Source organism: Petromyzon marinus, chromosome 15 (genome assembly GCF_048934315.1).
Source record: "Petromyzon marinus isolate PM22_M1 ecotype Great Lakes invasive population chromosome 15, UKy_Petmar_22M1.pri1.0, whole genome shotgun sequence".
Lineage (NCBI taxonomy): Eukaryota > Metazoa > Chordata > Hyperoartia > Petromyzontiformes > Petromyzontidae > Petromyzon > Petromyzon marinus.
Genome location: NC_133681.1, coordinates 15,462,488 through 15,475,111, shown reverse-complemented (window position 1 = coordinate 15,475,111; position 12,624 = coordinate 15,462,488). Strand labels below are relative to the sequence as shown.

At 44.8% G+C, this 12,624-nt stretch overlaps 7 non-coding genes across 7 annotated transcripts; all 7 read left to right on the top strand.

Moving 5' to 3' along the window:
* Nucleotides 1-1,390: 1,390 nt before the first annotated feature.
* Nucleotides 1,391-1,462, top strand: TRNAE-UUC (transfer RNA glutamic acid (anticodon UUC)). The gene has a single exon. It is a non-coding gene; the product is annotated as a tRNA-Glu (tRNA).
* Nucleotides 1,463-2,849: 1,387 nt separating this feature from the next.
* Nucleotides 2,850-2,921, top strand: TRNAE-CUC (transfer RNA glutamic acid (anticodon CUC)). Its single transcript has one exon. It is a non-coding gene; the product is annotated as a tRNA-Glu (tRNA).
* A 1,416-nt stretch (nucleotides 2,922-4,337) lies between these two features.
* Nucleotides 4,338-4,409, top strand: TRNAE-CUC (transfer RNA glutamic acid (anticodon CUC)). Its single transcript has one exon. It is a non-coding gene; the product is annotated as a tRNA-Glu (tRNA).
* A 2,457-nt stretch (nucleotides 4,410-6,866) lies between these two features.
* TRNAE-CUC (transfer RNA glutamic acid (anticodon CUC)) lies at nucleotides 6,867-6,938 on the top strand. The gene has a single exon. It is a non-coding gene; the product is annotated as a tRNA-Glu (tRNA).
* A 1,422-nt stretch (nucleotides 6,939-8,360) lies between these two features.
* TRNAE-CUC (transfer RNA glutamic acid (anticodon CUC)) lies at nucleotides 8,361-8,432 on the top strand. Its single transcript has one exon. It is a non-coding gene; the product is annotated as a tRNA-Glu (tRNA).
* Nucleotides 8,433-9,819: 1,387 nt separating this feature from the next.
* On the top strand, nucleotides 9,820-9,891 carry TRNAE-CUC (transfer RNA glutamic acid (anticodon CUC)). The gene has a single exon. It is a non-coding gene; the product is annotated as a tRNA-Glu (tRNA).
* Nucleotides 9,892-11,308: 1,417 nt separating this feature from the next.
* On the top strand, nucleotides 11,309-11,380 carry TRNAE-CUC (transfer RNA glutamic acid (anticodon CUC)). The gene has a single exon. It is a non-coding gene; the product is annotated as a tRNA-Glu (tRNA).
* Nucleotides 11,381-12,624: the final 1,244 nt, after the last annotated feature.

Genomic DNA, 12,624 nt, shown 5'->3' with positions numbered 1-12,624 from the left:
TTTTTACGCAAAAGTTTAACTGCTTTGAAAAAAACACCAAGAGCCTCGTTCCCTGACCTGGAATCGCACCCGTGTTGCAGCACTGAGAGCGTCGAATTTTAACCATCAGACCACCAAGGAAGTTGGAAAAAGTACTTCTACGTGTCCTGCTGTTCCGCATCATCACCAGCCTTGAGCTTCTACTGCGAAGGCTTCTCTTACGGTCTCACGAATCCACAGTCAATCCCGTGAACAGATTCAATTCACCATCAACTCTAGAGCGAGCTCCCGGTGTTGGAGGTGCCAGGACAGCAGGACACGTGGAGACACGCCTACCATTATGAGACCTCCTTTGCCAGTAACAAGATATAGTAATAGGTTTCACCCTTTAACTGGCACAAAAACTGACACCTTTATTCAAGGCATCATGTTTGCAATAACCACAATACAAGCAGTCAAAATGCAAACAAAAGAGACAACTCTGATAATAATATGCATTGTCCTTGAATTTGATTGGTCCACACCGGTGACGGCTTTTCTTAGAGCCTAGTCTCCACTGGTGTTGGACCAGAAGACGCCAAAAGGTCCAACACCAGTGGAGACTAGGCTCTAAGAAAAGCCGTCTCAGGTGTGGACCAATCAAATTCATGGACAGTGCATATTAATATCAGAGTTGTCTCTTTTGTTTGCATTTTGACTGCTTGTGTTGTGGTTATTGCAAACATGATGCCTTGAATAAAGGTGTCAGTTTTTGTGCCAGTTTTAAGGGTAAAACCTATTACTACGAGTCAAACAATTCTAGATTTGAAGCTTTCGTTACTGCAAGGATTCATACTCTTTGTCTTTTTCGGTAAAGTCACGTAGGTAAAATAAAATGTTTTTTTCATTTATTTTATTATTTTATTTTACCTACGTGACTTTACCGAAAAAACCAATGAGTTCAGGTCAACCAGCTTCCCTGGTGGTCTCGTGGTTGGGATTCGGTGCTCTCACAACCGCTGCCCGGGGTCGATTTGATTCCCGTTCAGGGAACACTTTTTTAAAATAATTTTAAAAAGTTACATTTTTATTGACGCAAAGTTGTAACTGCTTTAAAAAAAGACTCCAAGATCCTCATTCCCTGACCAAAAACCGAACCCGTGCAACGGCGCTGAAAGCGTCGATTTTTCACCACGAGACTACCAGGGAAATTGACGTAAATACCTCGACGTGTCCTGCTGTTCCACATCATCAAAAGGCTTTATCCTTTACTGCTGAACGAAGGCTTCCCCAGGCAGTCGCCATCTCTTACGGTCTCACGATTCCACAGTCAATCCCGTGAACAGATTCCAAAGCACCATCAACTCTCGAGCGAGCTCCCGGTGTTGGAGGTGGCAGGACATCAGGACACGTGGAGACACGTCAACCATCTTCCCTGGTGGTCTAGTGGTTAGGATTCGGCGCTTTCACCGCCGCGGACCGGATTCGATTCCCGGTCAGGGAACACTCGTTTCTATAATTATGGAAGTTTTTTTTGCAAAAAAGTTTAACTGCTTTGAAAAAAACACCAAGAGCCTCGTTCCCTGACCTGGAATCGCATCCGTGTTGTAGCACTGAGAACGTCGAATTTTAACCTTCAGACCACCAAGACAGTTGGAAAAAGTACTTCCACGTGTCCTGCTGTCCCGCATCTTCACTAGCCTTGAGCTTCTACTGCTGAACGAAGGCTTCCCCAGGCCGTCGCCATCTCTTACGGTCTCACGCATCCACAGTGAATCCCGTGAACAGATTCAATTCACCATCAACTCTAGAGCGAGCTCCCGGTGTTGGAGGTGCCAGGACAGCAGGACACGTGGAGACACGCCAAACATTATGAGACCTCCTTTGCCAGTAACAAGATATAGCAATAGGTTTCACCCTTTTAGCTGGCACAAAACTGACACCTTTATTCAAGGCATAATGTTTGCAATAACCACAACACAAGCAGTCAAAATGCAAACAAAAGAGACAACTGTGATAATAATATGCACTGTCTCCACTTGTGTTGGACCAGAAGACGCCAAAAGGTCCAACACCAGTGGAGACTAGGCTCTAAGAAAAGCCGTCTTGGGTGTGGACCAATGAAATTCAAGGACAGTGCATATTATTATTAGAGTTGTCTCTTTTGTTTGCATTTTGACTGCTTGTGTTGTGGTTATTGCAAACATGATGCCTTGAATAAAGGTGTCAGTTTTTGTGCCAGTTAAAAGGGTAAAACCTATTACTACACGTCAACCAATTCTAGATTTGAAGCTTTCGTTACTGCAAGGATTCATACTCTTTCGTTTTTTCGGTAAAGTCACGTAGGTAAAATAAAATAGTTGTTTTCATTTATTTTAATTATTTTATTTTACCTACGTCACTTTACCGAAAAAACCAAGAGTTCAGGTCAACCAGCTTCCCTGGTGGTCTCGTGGTTGGGAATCGGTGCTCTCACCGCCGCTGCCCGGGGTCGATTCGAGTCCCGTTCAGGGAACACTTTTTGCAAATAATACAAAAGTTACATTTTCATTGACGCAAAGGTGTAACTCCTGTAAAAAAGACACCAAGAGCCTCATTCCCTGACCAAAAACCGAACCCGTCCCACGGCGCTGAAAGCGTCGATTTTTCACCACGAGACCACCAGGGAAATTGAAGGATATGCCTCCACGTGTCCTGCTGTTCCACATCATCACCAGGCTTGATCCTTTACTGCTGAACGAAGGCTTCCCCAGGCAGTCGCCATCTCTTACGGTCTCACGATTCCACAGTCAATCCCGTGAACAGATTCCAAAGCACCATCAACTCTCAAGCGAGCTCCCGGTGTTGGAGGTGCCAGGACATCAGGACACGTGGAGACACGTCAACCAGCTTCCCTGGTGGTCTAGTGGTTAGGATTCGGCGCTCTCACCGCCGCGGCCCGGGTTCGATTCCCGGTCAGGGAACACTCGTTTTTATAATGATGAAATGTTTTTTTACGCAAAAGTTTAACTGCTTTGAAAAAAACACCAAGAGCCTCGTTCCCTGACCTGGAATCGCACCCGTGTTGCAGCACTGAGAGCGTCGAATTTTAACCATCAGACCACCAAGGAAGTTGGAAAAAGTACTTCTACGTGTCCTGCTGTTCCGCATCATCACCAGCCTTGAGCTTCTACTGCGAAGGCTTCTCTTACGGTCTCACGAATCCACAGTCAATCCCGTGAACAGATTCAATTCACCATCAACTCTAGAGCGAGCTCCCGGTGTTGGAGGTGCCAGGACAGCAGGACACGTGGAGACACGCCTACCATTATGAGACCTCCTTTGCCAGTAACAAGATATAGTAATAGGTTTCACCCTTTTAACTGGCACAAAAACTGACACCTTTATTCAAGGCATGATGTTTGCAATAACCACAATACAAGCAGTCAAAATGCAAACAAAAGAGACAACTCTGATAATAATATGCATTGTCCTTGAATTTGATTGGTCCACACCGGTGACGGCTTTTCTTAGAGCCTAGTCTCCACTGGTGTTGGACCAGAAGACGCCAAAAGGTCCAACACCAGTGGAGACTAGGCTCTAAGAAAAGCCGTCTCAGGTGTGGACCAATCAAATTCATGGACAGTGCATATTAATATCAGAGTTGTCTCTTTTGTTTGCATTTTGACGGCTTGTGTTGTGGTTATTGCAAACATGATGCCTTGAATAAAGGTGTCAGTTTTTGTGCCAGTTTTAAGGGTAAAACCTATTACTACGAGTCAAACAATTCTAGATTTGAAGCTTTCGTTACTGCAAGGATTCATACTCTTTGTTTTTTTCGGTAAAGTCACGTAGGTAAAATAAAATGTTTTTTCATTTATTTTATTATTTTATTTCACCTACGTGACTTTACCGAAAAAACCAAAGAGTTCAGGTCAACCAGCTTCCCTGGTGGTCTCGTGGTTGGGATTCGGTGCTCTCACCACCGCTGCCCGGGGTCGATTTGATTCCCGTTCAGGGAACACTTTTTTAAAATAATTTTAAAAAGTTACATTTTTATTGACGCAAAGTTGTAACTGCTTTAAAAAAGACTCCAAGATCCTCATTCCCTGACCAAAAACCGAACCCGTGCCACGGCGCTGAAAGCGTCGATTTTTCACCACGAGACTACCAGGGAAATTGACGTAAATACCTCGACGTGTCCTGCTGTTCCACATCATCAAAAGGCTTTATCCTTTACTGCTGAACGAAGGCTTCCCCAGGCAGTCGCCATCTCTTACGGTCTCACGATTCCACAGTCAATCCCGTGAACAGATTCCAAAGCACCATCAACTCTCGAGCGAGCTCTCGGTGTTGGAGGTGGCAGGACATCAGGACACGTGGAGACAAGTCAACCAGCTTCCCTGGTGGTCTAGTGGTTAGGATTCGGCGCTCTCACCGCCGCGGCCCGGGTGCGATTCCCGGTCAGGGAACACTCGTTTTTATAATTATGGAAGTTTTTTTTGCAAAAAAGTTTAACTGCTTTGAAAAAAACACCAAGAGCCTCGTTCCCTGACCTGGAATCGCATCCGTGTTGCAGCACTGAGAGCGTCGAATTTTAACCTTCAGACCACCAAGACAGTTGGAAAAAGTACTTCAACATGTCCTGCTGTCCCGCATCTTCACTAGCCTTGAGCTTCTACTGCTGAACGAAGGCTTCCCCAGGCCGTCGCCATCTCTTACGGTCTCACGAATCCACAGTCAATCCCGTGAACAGATTCAATTCACCATCAACTCTAGAGCGAGCTCCCGGTGTTGGAGGTGCCAGGACAGCAGGACATGTGGAGACACGCCTACCATTATGAGACCTCCTTTGCCAGTAACAAGATATAGTAATAGGTTTCACCCTTTTAACTGGCACAAAAACTGACACCTTTATTCAAGGCATCATGTTTGCAATAACCACAATACAAGCAGTCAAAATGCAAACAAAAGACACAACTCTGATAATAATATGCATTGTCCTTGAATTTGATTGGTCCACACCGGTGACGGCTTTTCTTAGAGCCTAGTCTCCACTGGTGTTGGACCAGAAGACGCCAAAAGGTCCAACACCAGTGGAGACTAGGCTCTAAGAAAAGCCGTCTCAGGTGTGGACCAATCAAATTCATGGACAGTGCATATTAATATCAGAGTTGTCTCTTTTGTTTGCATTTTGACTGCTTGTGTTGTGGTTATTGCAAACATGATGCCTTGAATAAAGGTGTCAGTTTTTGTGCCAGTTTTAAGGGTAAAACCTATTACTACAAGTCAAACAATTCTAGATTTGAAGCTTTCGTTACTGCAAGGATTCATACTCTTTGTTTTTTTCGGTAAAGTCACGTAGGTAAAACAAAATGTTTTTTCAATTTATTTTATTATTTTATTTTACCTACGTGACTTTACCGAAAAAACCAAAGAGTTCAGGTCAACCAGCTTCCCTGGTGGTCTCGTGGTTGGGATTCGGTGCTCTCACCACCGCTGCCCGGGGTCGATTTGGTTCCCGTTCAGGGAACACTTTTTCAAAATAATTTAAAAAAATTACATTTTTATTGACGCAAAGTTGTAACTGCTTTAAAAAAAGACTCCAAGATCCTCATTCCCTGACCAAAAACCGAACCCGTGCCACGGCGCTGAAAGCGTCGATTTTTCACCACGAGACTACCAGGGAACTTGCCGTAAATACCTCGACGTGTCCTGCTGTTCCACATCATCAAAACGCTTTATCCTTTACTGCTGAACGAAGGCTTCCCCAGGCAGTCGCCATCTCTTACGGTCTCACGAATCCACAGTCAATCCCGTGAACAGATTCCAAAGCACCATCAACTCTAGAGCGAGCTCCCGGTGTTGGAGGTGGCAGGACATCAGGACACGTGGAGACACGCCAACCATTATGAGACCTCCTTTGCCAGTAACAAGATATAGTAATAGGTTTCACCCTTTTAACTGGCACAAAACTGACACCTTTATTCAAGGCATAATGTTTGCAATAACCACAACACAAGCAGTCAAAATGCAAACAAAAGAGACAACTCTGATAATAATATGCACTGTCTCCACTTGTGTTGGACTTGAAGACGCCAAAAGGTCCAACACCAGTGGAGACTAGGCTCTAAGAAAAGCCGTCTCAGGTGTGGACCAATGAAATTCAAGGAAAGTGCATATTATTATTAGAGTTGTCTCTTTTGTTTGCATTTTGACTGCTTGTGTTGTGGTTATTGCAAACATGATGCCTTGAATAAAGGTGTCAGTTTTTGTGCCAGTTAAAAGGGTAAAACCTATTACTACACGTCAACCAATTCTAGATTTGAAGCTTTCGTTACTGCAAGGATTCATACTCTTTCGTTTTTTCGGTAAAGTCACGTAGGAAAATAAAATAGTTGTTTTCATTTATTTTAATTATTTTATTTTACCTACGTCACTTTACCGAAAAAACCAAGAGTTCAGGTCAACCAGCTTCCCTGGTGGTCTCGTGGTTGGGAATCGGTGCTCTCACCGCCGCTGCCCGGGGTCGATTCGAGTCCCGTTCAGGGAACACTTTTTTGAAATAATAAAAAAGTTACATTTTCATTGACGCAAAGGTGTAACTCCTGTAAAAAAGACACCAAGAGCCTCATTCCCTGACCAAAAACCGAACCCGTCCCACGGCGCTGAAAGCGTCGATTTTTCACCACGAGACCACCAGGGAAATTGAAGGATATGCCTCCACGTGTCCTGCTGTTCCACATCATCACCAGGCTTGATCCTTTACTGCTGAACGAAGGCTTCCACAGGCAGTCGCCATCTCTTACGGTCTCACGATTCCACAGTCAATCCCGTGAACAGATTCCAAAGCACCATCAACTCTCGAGCGAGCTCCCGGTGTTGGAGGTGGCAGGACATCAGGACACGTGGAGACACGTCAACCAGCTTCCCTGGTGGTCTAGTGGTTAGGATTCGGCGCTCTCACCGCCGCGGCCCGGGTTCGATTCCCGGTCAGGGAACACTCGTTTTTATAATTATGAAAGGTTTTTTTACGCAAAAGTTTAACTGCTTTGAAAAAAACACCAAGAGCCTCGTTCCCTGACCTGGAATCGCACCCGTGTTGCAGCACTGAGAGCGTCGAATTTTAACCATCAGACCACCAAGGAAGTTGGAAAAAGTGCTTCTACGTGTCCTGCTGTTCCGCATCATCACCAGCCTTGAGCTTCTACTGCGAAGGCTTCTCTTACGGTCTAACGAATCCACAGTCAATCCCGTGAACAGATTCAATTCACCATCAACTCTAGAGCGAGCTCCCGGTGTTGGAGGTGCCAGGACAGCAGGACACGTGGAGACACGCCTACCATTATGAGACCTCCTTTGCCAGTAACAAGATATAGTAATAGGTTTCACCCTTTTAACTGGAACAAAAACTGACACCTTTATTCAAGGCATCATGTTTGCAATAACCACAATACAAGCAGTCAAAATGCAAACAAAAGAGACAACTCTGATAATAATATGCATTGTCCTTGAATTTGATTGGTCCACACCGGTGACGGCTTTTCTTAGAGCCTAGTCTCCACTGGTTTTGGACCAGAAGACGCCAAAAGGTCCAACACCAGTGGAGACTAGGCTCTAAGAAAAGCCGTCTCAGGTGTGGACCAATCAAATTCATGGACAGTGCATATTAATATCAGAGTTGTCTCTTTTGTTTGCATTTTGACTGCTTGTGTTGTGGTTATTGCAAACATGATGCCTTGAATAAAGGTGTCAGTTTTTGTGCCAGTTTTAAGGGTAAAACCTATTACTACAAGTCAAACAATTCTAGATTTGAAGCTCTCGTTACTGCAAGGATTCATACTCTTTGTTTTTTTCGGTAAAGTCACGTAGGTAAAATAAAATGTGTTTTTAGTATTATTTATTTTATTATTTTATTTTACCTACGTGACTTTACCGAAAAAACCAAAGAGTTCAGGTCAACCAGCTTCCCTGGTGGTCTCGTGGTTGGGATTCGGTGCTCTCACCACCGCTGCCCGGGGTCGATTTGATTCCCGTTCAGGGAACACTTTTTTAAAATAATTTAAAAAAGTTACATTTTTATTGACGCAAAGTTGTAACTGCTTTAAAAAAAGACTCCAAGATCCTCATTCCTGACCAAAAACCGAACCCGTGCCACGGCGCTGAAAGCGTCGATTTTTCACCACGAGACTACCAGGGAAATTGACGTAAATACCTCGACGTGTCCTGCTGTTCCACATCATCAAAAGGCTTTATCCTTTACTGCTGAACGAAGGCTTCCCCAGGCAGTCGCCATCTCTTACGGTCTCACGATTCCACAGTCAATCCCGTGAACAGATTCCAAAGCACCATCAACTCTCGAGCGAGCTCCCGGTGTTGGAGGTGGCAGGACATCAGGACACGTGGAGACACGTCAACCAGCTTCCCTGGTGGTCTAGTGGTTAGGATTCGGCGCTCTCACCGCCGCGGCCCGGGTTCGATTCCCGGTCAGGGAACACTCGTTTTTATAATTATGGAAGTTTTTTTTGCAAAAAAGTTTAACTGCTTTGAAAAAAACACCAAGAGCCTCGTTCCCTGACCTGGAATCGCATCCGTGTTGTAGCACTGAGAACGTCGAATTTTAACCTTCAGACCACCAAGACAGTTGGAAAAAGTACTTCCACGTGTCCTGCTGTCCCGCATCTTCACTAGCCTTGAGCTTCTACTGCTGAACGAAGGCTTCCCCAGGCCGTCGCCATCTCTTACGGTCTCACGAATCCACAGTCAATCCCGTGAACAGATTCAATTCACCATCAACTCTAGAGCGAGCTCCCGGTGTTGGAGGTGCCAGGACAGCAGGACACGTGGAGACACGCCAACCATTATGAGACCTCCTTTGCCAGTAACAAGATATAGCAATAGGTTTCACCCTTTTAGCTGGCACAAAACTGACACCTTTATTCAAGGCATAATGTTTGCAATAACCACAACACAAGCAGTCAAAATGCAAACAAAAGAGACAACTGTGATAATAATATGCACTGTCTCCACTTGTGTTGGACCAGAAGACGCCAAAAGGTCCAACACCAGTGGAGACTAGGCTCTAAGAAAAGCCGTCTTGGGTGTGGACCAATGAAATTCAAGGACAGTGCATATTATTATTAGAGTTGTCTCTTTTGTTTGCATTTTGACTGCTTGTGTTGTGGTTATTGCAAACATGATGCCTTGAATAAAGGTGTCAGTTTTTGTGCCAGTTAAAAGGGTAAAACCTATTACTACACGTCAACCAATTCTAGATTTGAAGCTTTCGTTACTGCAAGGATTCATACTCTTTCGTTTTTTCGGTAAAGTCACGTAGGTAAAATAAAATAGTTGTTTTCATTTATTTTAATTATTTTATTTTACCTACGTCACTTTACCGAAAAAACCAAGAGTTCAGGTCAACCAGCTTCCCTGGTGGTCTCGTGGTTGGGAATCGGTGCTCTCACCGCCGCTGCCCGGGGTCGATTCGAGTCCCGTTCAGGGAACACTTTTTGCAAATAATACAAAAGTTACATTTTCATTGACGCAAAGGTGTAACTCCTGTAAAAAAGACACCAAGAGCCTCATTCCCTGACCAAAAACCGAACCCGTCCCACGGCGCTGAAAGCGTCGATTTTTCACCACGAGACCACTAGGGAAATTGAAGGATATGCCTCCACGTGTCCTGCTGTTCCACATCATCACCAGGCTTGATCCTTTACTGCTGAACGAAGGCTTCCCCAGGCAGTCGCCATCTCTTACGGTCTCACGATTCCACAGTCAATCCCGTGAACAGATTCCAAAGCACCATCAACTCTCAAGCGAGCTCCCGGTGTTGGAGGTGCCAGGACATCAGGACACGTGGAGACACGTCAACCAGCTTCCCTGGTGGTCTAGTGGTTAGGATTCGGCGCTCTCACCGCCGCGGCCCGGGTTCGATTCCCGGTCAGGGAACACTCGTTTTTATAATGATGAAATGTTTTTTTACGCAAAAGTTTAACTGCTTTGAAAAAAACACCAAGAGCCTCGTTCCCTGACCTGGAATCGCACCCGTGTTGCAGCACTGAGAGCGTCGAATTTTAACCATCAGACCACCAAGGAAGTTGGAAAAAGTACTTCTACGTGTCCTGCTGTTCCGCATCATCACCAGCCTTGAGCTTCTACTGCGAAGGCTTCTCTTACGGTCTCACGAATCCACAGTCAATCCCGTGAACAGATTCAATTCACCATCAACTCTAGAGCGAGCTCCCGGTGTTGGAGGTGCCAGGACAGCAGGACACGTGGAGACACGCCTACCATTATGAGACCTCCTTTGCCAGTAACAAGATATAGTAATAGGTTTCACCCTTTTAACTGGCACAAAAACTGACACCTTTATTCAAGGCATGATGTTTGCAATAACCACAATACAAGCAGTCAAAATGCAAACAAAAGAGACAACTCTGATAATAATATGCATTGTCCTTGAATTTGATTGGTCCACACCGGTGACGGCTTTTCTTAGAGCCTAGTCTCCACTGGTGTTGGACCAGAAGACGCCAAAAGGTCCAACACCAGTGGAGACTAGGCTCTAAGAAAAGCCGTCTCAGGTGTGGACCAATCAAATTCATGGACAGTGCATATTAATATCAGAGTTGTCTCTTTTGTTTGCATTTTGACTGCTTGTGTTGTGGTTATTGCAAACATGATGCCTTGAATAAAGGTGTCAGTTTTTGTGCCAGTTTTAAGGGTAAAACCTATTACTACGAGTCAAACAATTCTAGATTTGAAGCTTTCGTTACTGCAAGGATTCATACTCTTTGTTTTTTTCGGTAAAGTCACGTAGGTAAAATAAAATGTTTTTTTCATTTATTTTATTATTTTATTTCACCTACGTGACTTTACCGAAAAAACCAAAGAGTTCAGGTCAACCAGCTTCCCTGGTGGTCTCGTGGTTGGGATTCGGTGCTCTCACCACCGCTGCCCGGGGTCGATTTGATTCCCGTTCAGGGAACACTTTTTTAAAATAATTTTAAAAAGTTACATTTTTATTGACGCAAAGTTGTAACTGCTTTAAAAAAGACTCCAAGATCCTCATTCCCTGACCAAAAACCGAACCCGTGCCACGGCGCTGAAAGCGTCGATTTTTCACCACGAGACTACCAGGGAAATTGACGTAAATACCTCGACGTGTCCTGCTGTTCCACATCATCAAAAGGCTTTATCCTTTACTGCTGAACGAAGGCTTCCCCAGGCAGTCGCCATCTCTTACGGTCTCACGATTCCACAGTCAATCCCGTGAACAGATTCCAAAGCACCATCAACTCTCGAGCGAGCTCTCGGTGTTGGAGGTGGCAGGACATCAGGACACGTGGAGACAAGTCAACCAGCTTCCCTGGTGGTCTAGTGGTTAGGATTCGGCGCTCTCACCGCCGCGGCCCGGGTGCGATTCCCGGTCAGGGAACACTCGTTTTTATAATTATGGAAGTTTTTTTTGCAAAAAAGTTTAACTGCTTTGAAAAAAACACCAAGAGCCTCGTTCCCTGACCTGGAATCGCATCCGTGTTGCAGCACTGAGAGCGTCGAATTTTAACCTTCAGACCACCAAGACAGTTGGAAAAAGTACTTCAACATGTCCTGCTGTCCCGCATCTTCACTAGCCTTGAGCTTCTACTGCTGAACGAAGGCTTCCCCAGGCCGTCGCCATCTCTTACGGTCTCACGAATCCACAGTCAATCCCGTGAACAGATTCAATTCACCATCAACTCTAGAGCGAGCTCCCGGTGTTGGAGGTGCCAGGACAGCAGGACATGTGGAGACACGCCTACCATTATGAGACCTCCTTTGCCAGTAACAAGATATAGTAATAGGTTTCACCCTTTTAACTGGCACAAAAACTGACACCTTTATTCAAGGCATCATGTTTGCAATAACCACAATACAAGCAGTCAAAATGCAAACAAAAGACACAACTCTGATAATAATATGCATTGTCCTTGAATTTGATTGGTCCACACCGGTGACGGCTTTTCTTAGAGCCTAGTCTCCACTGGTGTTGGACCAGAAGACGCCAAAAGGTCCAACACCAGTGGAGACTAGGCTCTAAGAAAAGCCGTCTCAGGTGTGGACCAATCAAATTCATGGACAGTGCATATTAATATCAGAGTTGTCTCTTTTGTTTGCATTTTGACTGCTTGTGTTGTGGTTATTGCAAACATGATGCCTTGAATAAAGGTGTCAGTTTTTGTGCCAGTTTTAAGGGTAAAACCTATTACTACAAGTCAAACAATTCTAGATTTGAAGCTTTCGTTACTGCAAGGATTCATACTCTTTGTTTTTTTCGGTAAAGTCACGTAGGTAAAACAAAATGTTTTTTCAATTTATTTTATTATTTTATTTTACCTACGTGACTTTACCGAAAAAACCAAAGAGTTCAGGTCAACCAGCTTCCCTGGTGGTCTCGTGGTTGGGATTCGGTGCTCTCACCACCGCTGCCCGGGGTCGATTTGGTTCCCGTTCAGGGAACACTTTTTCAAAATAATTTAAAAAAATTACATTTTTATTGACGCAAAGTTGTAACTGCTTTAAAAAAAGACTCCAAGATCCTCATTCCCTGACCAAAAACCGAACCCGTGCCACGGCGCTGAAAGCGTCGATTTTTCACCACGAGACTACCAGGGAACTTGCCGTAAATACCTCGACGTGTCC